Here is a 6,884-nt window from a genome sequence, read left to right on the forward strand (position 1 = left end):
GCCCCGAGAGCTGTGGTTGTGAGACAACGCGGACCCCAGACTGCACCCTCCTATCTTGGGATAGTCCCAAAGAGAGGATTTGTCCAGAGTGGACCTTGAGCACCACCCCACCTTTATTTTATCAAAGGATAAAACCTTTCGGCTTGGAGGTGTCTCGGGGGTACCCTGGAGACTGAGACACTTTTCTCCACTGAGCACGATTTTCCTCTTGTCAGGGCCGGCTCCCTAACGTTTGCCGTTGAAGGTTCTCTTTTACTCTGCACTTCAGCAGATACAGGAAAGCTGCTATTGGGGTCAGGTGGAACCCTCAAAACTCGCCAAATGACACACAAAAACTCAAAAGCACGTTTATCAAATCATTAATAAAACGTCTAAACAAGTCTAAACACAATTTCAGGATCTTCATATTTTCATAAGCCAGTTAGGACAGGCAGATCTGTTGATGGATTGGAGTTACAGACGGGCTACATGACTTGCATTTTGGGAAGCTTTGCAGTAATCAATATGTTTTATCCTGGAGTGACAGCTGTGTTGTACTTCCAAAATCCTTTTTTTACAAGGGCTAAAATCTGAAAGGTGGAATCTCTCAAACTTGCCCCAAAAGTAAAGAGGACATATCCATAGCAGAATGACTTGCATAATAAATATTTGTTGATTGTTGGCAGACAAAAGAAATCTGCGTTTATCTGAACACTCTTTTCAAGGATCATTTTAAGATAAGAGGAAACAAAAGAACAATGAAATGCTATTTGGTGACTATCAAATTAGGCAAAATTTTTTTCTTTCAAAGATAATATTTGGCCTCCAGATGTGAAAAGACCAGCTGTCTCTGTCTCTAACTGCTGGTAGGAGTGTGGGTTGGGACAGCCTCAGTGAAAAGTATTTTATATTCAACAGGAACCTTAGGACAGTAATTTCATCTATAGGAATTTATCGTAAGGAAAAAAGATTTAGTCACAAAAGTATTCATGGGATCATTAATAATAGTGAAATATCCGAATGGCACTATATATGTCCCTTGTTGGTGGATAGTTGAGATTTTGGCACATCTGTATATGAGATTCCCTGTGGACATTGCAGATAATGTTTGTGAAGAATTTTTAAAGACATGGAAAAATATGAACTATTAAGGGCCAAAAGCAGGATTCACAATTGTGTGTATACTGTAATCTCAGTTATATTAAAATACACATTTAGGAAAAGATTGGAAGGAAAATGAAATGTTTATAGATAGAAGTTTCATTGGCTAGATAATTATACTTTATTTTTTACTTTCTTCCTTGCATTTTTAACACTTAATTTTTCTATGATAGTTATAAAGCTTTTTCATATTCAGAAAAATGTCCATTAATTTTATGACAGAAAGAAAAAAGGAATCAGAATGCCCCCTTCTCATGCTTTTCCACTTCCTAAAGTATCCACTGGATGTGATGACTTTTTCCATAATAGTCCTTTTTTTTTTTCCCTCCCCATTAATCCTACCAAACTTCTATTTTTAACACTCTATGATATACTTCAAAAACAAACAGAACTCAAATATTGATTGCTTGTTAAGTGCAGCCAACCCCAGATAATCCCCTCAACACTTCTGTAAGGCAGGTGTCATTACTTCTCTTCCTTAGGTAAAGAAAATAAGGTCTGGAGAGGGTGAGCAGTTTGCCTGTGACCACACAATGAGGTTCTGCACTCAGTCTGTCTGGCTCCAAAGCCCAGGCTTTCTCTACTACATTATCTGTCTCCCTTTATCTGGCCATTGCAATTCACCCTCTGAAAGCTGCTTCCTCTGGAAGGTCATTTGACTTTTACTTACCTAGTTCTTGACTGGCATCTCTTGTGAAGCAATTCAACTTTTAAATACATATATATCTTTATTCCTCTCCCCTAAATATTCTTTCTTGTGCGACTCTGGCAACAGAGCCAGGCTTAGGGGCTATTGGGGCTTTGGCAGTGTCCCCAAGTTCTCATGTTGGCTTTAGCCCAGGGAATTACTAGCCTTGGCCATGGTTTGGAGGAGCTGCTTGCAAATCAAGTGACTTGGTGGCAAGCATCCTGCCACCCCCTGTTGCTTGCTTTGTAACTGGTTGATTTGTGTGTAAGCGTATGTGCACATATGTGTTTGACAGAAAGTTGTACTCTGTTCCAAAATAGGCTCCATGTCAGAGAGGAAGAGAGCTTAGGGACAGTCCTCTTCCTGAAGGTGAATGGCAGGGGACAGGGTCCTTAAAGGCCTGTAGAATACATAGGGTCCTCCTTTCCCCTCACAGGTCCTTCCAATCTCTTTTTTAAAAGTTTGATCACTTTTGTTTCTGAAAGAGAAAAATAGTACAAACTTCCTTGATGGTCATAGGGGATACTCAAAGGGATAAAGTTAATGTTTTCCCAAGTAATTTAAAAAGAGAGAGAGAGAGAGAGAGAGAGAGAGAGAGAGAGAGAAAGGAGAGCCAATTTCCCTGTGGGTCATGTTATTCTAGCAGGTTACAAATCTCAAAGAGACAATGCTATCAAATGTCAACTATTTGCAAGGTGGTGTTAAGTGGGAGAAATGATCTCCTGTCTGACCACACCCAGCCCACTCCTTCTTCCCTAATGCCTCTGTCTCTACCACTTACAGGTGGAAAATGACTTTGGAAAATAAACTTAAGCCTTAGAACTTAAGCAGCTCTATACCAATTTAGGAAAATTATTACTGATTTTCTTGGAATTATTTTAACTCTAAATTTAAGTCACATCTTAAATTTCTAAAAGGTTTGCTTTCACTAAAATAAGACTATTTGTGATTTCCATCAAAGTTTTATAGTGGTCAGGAACAGTCAACAAAATTTCCTACTCAAAGAAAAAAAGCTAGGCTGGTAAACAAATATAGCCAACTTAGAGTCACCCTGGTAAGTCATTTTAACAAAGCAGCCACTTAATTAGCAATGCAATGATCATTACTTCACTAATTCCACTGCCAGGAGGACGAATTGTTCTCAAAGTTTGCTGTGCTCATGTGGCAGGTGCTGGGTGACTTAGTGGGTGTGAAGAACGGCACCAAACAGACTCAGTGCTGTTGCCTCAAAAATTATGGTGTCAAGCTGGGAAAGAGGGCATGACTTTAGGAAATAATTGAGTGAACAAACCCTGTTCTCCATGGAAAACGCTTGTCATTGTTTTCCTTAGTCCAGTAATTTATTGGTGGTGACCTCAGGCAGCTATATAACAAGAGGAAGTGTTTAGAGCCCTGTGGATAGAAGGTTTTCTAAAGAGAACTGCATCCCATGGCAGAGCCCCAGTTCTCCCAGAAATGTGGTGATCTGATTGATCATATAAAAGGGTTTTGAGTCTACCAAGAGCATTATATTGGTAGATGGACAGGGTGGGAATTATTTGTGCATATGTGTCTGTGCGTGTAGGGGGATCCATACAATGTTTTGCTTGACCTGTTCTCCTCCTCCTCCTCCTTTTCTTTGGTACTGGGGATTGAACCTGGGACACTTTACCACTGAGCTACATCCCCAGCCCTTTTTATTTTTTTATTTTGAAATGGGGTATCTAAGTTGCTTAGGGTTTCACTAAGTTGCTGAGACTGGCCTTGAACTTGCAATCATCCTCAGCCTCCCCAGCCTCCTGAGTCACTGGGGTTATAGGCATGTGCCTCCATGCCTGGCTGTTTTGCCAGTTTTCTGAATCTAAAACTGTAGGACCCTTGTATGTCTAAGGCACAAGTGACAAAGTTTGGAAACCTACAGATATTGTAAATGAGTAAGGCAATAGCAAGTAGTAGAAACTGTAGCTAACTGGAAGGTATATGCCTTATTTAAAAGTGGCAGCTACTACCTGCCATTACTATGTGGGAATTTGAGTCATATCTTCTGTTTTTTTCAGAGAGAATAAAAGTCCTGATTTTTTGAAACATGAAAGCTATAAATGTAAAAATGTTGGTTCATGGTTTGGGGCATAGCTCAATGGTAGATTACTTGCCTAGTGTGCACTGGGCCCTGGGTTCAATCCCTAGTCATCAGAAAAATAAATAGGTAAATAATGTTGGTTCAAAACAAACACAAAACTCTATAAGCTTCCAGTTCACACTGGTCTAAGATGGTGGCTCTAAGCATAAAAAGAGAGGATGGGGTTGTGTGGCAGGAACAGACACACATAGGCAGCAATGGAAATAATAGCTGGCTTCAGAATCCTTGTGGGGCAGCCTCTGGGTAATAATTTGCCCATATCTCTGAGATTGAAATCGGTCACTTTGGATTTCTGAATTGATCCTTCATTGTAGCTCCTGACTGATTCAAGTCTGTATCCCTGAAGAGAATTAAGAAAGTTTCTGTGACTTGTATTCTTCAACCCCTTTCCCACCCCTGGGCTCTATGCTTTATCTGCTACCTTGATGCATGAGGGCTGGGCTTGTTTTTTCTTTTTCTTTTCTTTCTTTCATTCTTCCTTTTTTCTTTTCTTTCTTTCTTTTTTTTTTTTTTTCAGTGCTGGGAATAAAACCCAGAACCCCTCCTGCATGCTAGGTAAGCACTATACCAGAACAATACCCCCAGCCCTAAGCCTGTTTTTTCTTTCAGCTATCATAGGACAACATTCTTCAACAAGAAATACAGTCTTCATCCTTTTCTTTAAAGAGGAGTAATATTAGAAGGGATTGCAAGCCAGACAGTGTAACTCTGTGATTCAGAGCATGGGGTATTGCACTGGCTTATACAGGAATTAATGTGCCTATTCTTTTGACTCCAAAATTAGAGACATCATGTTGGTAGCTTCACATTGACCACAGTGGGAATATCTACACCATGGAAATCAGCAAATATGATAAATTAAAGCTTATTTGTTTTTGAGCGCTTATTTGCCAGCACATGGTTTACCAGTCTAGATCCTGGGAAAGCATATCTCTAAGTCTATCATCTTTGTTGTACTATCTAGATAACAATAGCATTTCACTTTTTGGAATGTTGGAGAATTAAATATAATATACATGTAAAATCTTAGTACAGTGTGGGATGCATAGTAAATGCTCAACAGACATGATCTATTTTAAATATAGGTTCAGAACTCAGCTGCTAAAATATCTCTCTTGCCAGTGGAGGGCTTTAATTAGTCAGGGAAATGGCTTTCTCCATCATTACCCACAGAAGTCAGGTAAAGGGAAATGGAGCCTTAAATAAAGTGTGAAATGTTCTTTCTTCTAATTACAGGGCAGAAGAGAGATGTGTGATGAGGGAAGGAAAGAGAAGTAATAAAGTTTGTCATATGTGCCTTAAAGAAAGCCCCTCCTGTAGTTATGGAGTCTCAGATTCGGTTGGAAGAGTCCTCTGAAGCCATTTGGTCTTATCTTCCAACAACTGTAAGGAGCTCCTTCAACAACACCATGTGGGTGGTCCATTCTGTGAATATTCCCAGGGATGGGCTGCCCATCAGGGGAAAGGGAGCCTATCTATGCTGGGCAAACCCAGTCACTAGACAGCCCTTCCTTTCTGCTGGACACCTGGCTCTCCTCTTTTCTATCCACTGGTCTAACTAGGCTAGAGCTTCCCTGGATGAGACACCAGGAGAGGAAGCCAAAGAAGGGGACAGCCAAAGCCATCCTGAGGCTAAAGCAAAAACGTGCTTTTTCTGAGACATTTATTTCTGCAGCCACAGGGATGAGTCTAATGAGAGGCTTCTTTGTTCCATTAGTGAGTTTGAGAGAGGAATCGGGCCAGGTTAGGGTTTCTTTTCATAAAAGAAATTATCTCCAAACATGGAAGATTTGGGGATTAGATGACTCAAAAGATTTAGTGCTAGACTTTTTAAGGCTTCCTGAAACTTTCAGACGTACTTGCCTTGGAGAAAAATATGCAGGAAAGCAGCGGTGTTGGAAGCAGGCTAATAAAGAATGAGGTTAACTCCATCTTTGCTTTGTGTTACATTAGGCAAAACCAGCTTAAAATAAATACTTAAAAAGTTGTCTGACGATACATGCTCAAATGTGTTTCTTTTTAGCAGGTGCTGGAGGCTGCCTGGAGAAAACATTGCTTTATTGTCTAGCCTTCCCTCTCATTCCCTCCTATGAAAAGCTCAGGGCATTTCCTGAGATCTGTGTGAGCAGGGACGGCTCTGTGTTGGAGCAGTTTATTTTTATTTATTTTAAAAATATTTTTAGTTGTAGATGGACACAATACCTTTATTTTGTTTATTTATTTTTATGTGGTGCTGAGGATCAAACTCAGTGCCTCACACATGCTAGGAAAGCACTCTACCACTGAGCTACAACCCCAGACCTGGAGCAGTTTATTTTTAAGTAGAGGAAAGGAAAACATTTTCACTGTCATTTAAAAATACCAACAGGGGCAAGTCTCAGGTTTTCTTCATTCCCCACAACTCTTTAATCCCTGTGTTTAACCTGATGTGGCACCCCCTGGGCTGTGTTTATTTGGGTTCATTTTGCCTATCACTGCCCCTGGCCCCTCTTGCCTTAGAGAGCCAAGGTGGGGCAGCCCTGCAGTGAGAGCAGGCTTCAAAGTTCCGTGACCTCCCTGTTGTTTCTTATGGTTTGGAATTCAGCTCACATATGAACAGTTTCTGACTTCCTTGAGGGCCAGAGAAGAAAAAACAATCTCCACAGAGACACTTTGAACAACTCTGAACCACTTGGATTTTCACGAGCAGGTCTCTATTTGGGTGTCCAGTTCTGAGAGCTTCATCTTTGATGAAAAATGGGAGGGTATCCTAGCTCCATTGTCAAGTGTTTCCCTAACCTGATTTAGAATTAACCTCCTCCAGACTGAATGGGTTCCCTCCACGCCCAGGTAAAATTTCACTTCAGCATTAGGGTTCTGGCAGCTGGTTACTTTTCTGAGGGGATTTTTTCCCCCTATTCCTTTCACCCATGGGGTATGCTTCGGTTTTTGTCACAA

The sequence above is a fragment of the Sciurus vulgaris genome, assembly GCF_902686455.1.
Source record: "Sciurus vulgaris genome assembly, chromosome: 3".
Classification (NCBI taxonomy): Eukaryota; Metazoa; Chordata; class Mammalia; order Rodentia; family Sciuridae; genus Sciurus; species Sciurus vulgaris.